This window comes from Salmo trutta, unplaced genomic scaffold, assembly GCF_901001165.1.
Source record: "Salmo trutta unplaced genomic scaffold, fSalTru1.1, whole genome shotgun sequence".
Lineage (NCBI taxonomy): Eukaryota > Metazoa > Chordata > Actinopteri > Salmoniformes > Salmonidae > Salmo > Salmo trutta.
Genome location: NW_021822746.1, coordinates 31,012 through 33,187, shown reverse-complemented (window position 1 = coordinate 33,187; position 2,176 = coordinate 31,012).

Below are 2,176 nucleotides of genomic sequence, written 5' to 3'. Positions count from 1 at the left end.
TTTCTTTCTTGTCCCCCCCTCTTTTCTCTCTTGCCCCCCCTCTCTCTTCTCTCTTGCCCCCCCCCCCCCCCTCTGGCCCCCCCCTCACACAGACACACACACACAATTAATACAACCACTCCCATCAATTGTTTTATTTTTTTTAAAGCAATGAGGCTGATGCAACAGATCAGAACATTTTAGCTTAAAATGTTGAACTATTAGGATATTTCTTCACATAAGCGCAGCAATGCGTACACAGCAGCAGGTTATAAGCGCAGCAATGCATACACGGCAGTAGGTTATAAGCGCAGCAATGCGTACATGGCAGTAGGTTATAAGCGCAGCAATGCGTACACAGCAGCAGGTTATAAGCGCAGCAATGCGTACATGGCAGTAGGTTATAAGCGCAGCAATGCGTACATGGCAGTAGGTTATAAGCGCAGCAATGCGTACACAGCAGTAGGTTATAAGCGCAGCAATGCGTACACAGCAGTAGGTTATAAGCGCAGCAATGCGTACATGGCAGTAGGTTATAAGCGCAGCAATGCGTACATGGCAGTAGGTTATAAGCGCAGCAATGCGTACACAGCAGTAGGCTATAAGCGCAGCAATGCGTACACAGCAGTAGGTTATAAGCGCAGCAATGCATACACGGCAGTAGGTTATAAGCGCAGCAATGCGTACACAGCAGCAGGTTATAAGCGCAGCAATGCGTACACAGCAGCAGGTTATAAGCGCAGCAATGCGTACATGGCAGTAGGTTATAAGCGCAGCAATGCGTACACAGCAGTAGGTTATAAGCGCAGCAATGCGTACACAGCAGTAGGTTATAAGCGCAGCAATGCGTACACAGCAGTAGGTTATAAGCGCAGCAATGCGTACACGGCAGCAGGTTATAAGCGCAGCAATGTGTACACGGCAGCAGGTTATAAGCGCAGCAATGTGTACACGGCAGTAGGCTATAAATGCTCTGTTTCTTGCCTTACTGCACAAGCTGAGCATCATTCACAAGTGATAGTACGTTCCTGTCTCTCTGTCTGTCTGTCTTCATGGGTCCAAAAAGTTGAACCCGTTCCGAAATAAACCTGGGATTTTCCCACCCTGTGTGCTTACTGGGGAGGAGTGACGAGAGACAGCAATCAACCAAGTTAACTCGCGCTATAGTACACTAATAGCTAGCATAGCTTGGTTATTTATCATCCAATATGATGACGTTGTACCTGTCTTTACTGCATCCAACAGGGAGAAGCTAGTTAAGCTAGCTAGCTAGGCTAATTATCATCCAATATGATGACGTAGTGCCTGTCTTTACTGCATCCAACAGGGAGAAGCTAGTTAAGCTAGCTAGCTAGCTAGGCTAACTGGGGCTGGATGCGCTTTCTCTTCCTACAAACAACAACTCCATTCAGAATATAATGTAGCAGCCTACCTGTTGGCTCTGGGTCGTTGTAGCCTGTCCTTCTCCTTTAACTTTGAATTCCATCTTCCATTGATTAGATATCTCCTAACTTTAGTCACACGGAGCCTGTATGACTGTAGCCTATTGCCGCTTTGAGGACTTCTGATTGGCTAACAACAACAAGCTACACGCGCCACTCACGTGAAAAGCAAAGAGCGACAGTATAAATGATCAAATGTCTCTGTGTCTCTACAGCAGCAGACGCATTCGGATCTGTACGGGTCCCTCCGGAGAACTCCGTTAAAATTACACCGAGACCCGTGACAGTCAGATCTGACCCGGACCTGTGACATTAAGTAGCATTCTGGATCCGGACCAGCTCGGGTGGATCTATGCTCTCGCCCGCTCGCTGTCTCTCGCTCTCTCTCTGTCTTTCTCTCTCCATCTCCTCTCTCCATCTCCTCTCTCCATCTCCTCTCTCTGTGTCTCTCTCTCTCTCCTCTCTCTCTGTGTATCTCCTCTCTCCATCTCCTCTCTCCATCTCCTCTCTCTGTGTCTCTCTCTCTCTCCTCTCTCTCTGTGTATCTCCTCTCTCCATCTCCTCTCTCCATCTCCTCTCTCTGTGTCTCTCTCTCTCTCCTCTCTCTCTGTGTATCTCCTCTCTCCATCTCCTCTCTCCATCTCCTCTCTCCGTGTCTCTCTCCTCTCTCTCTGTGTATCTCCTCTCTCCATCTCCTCTCTCTGTGTATCTCCTCTCTCCATCTCCTCTCTCTGTGTCTCTCTCTCTCCTCTCTC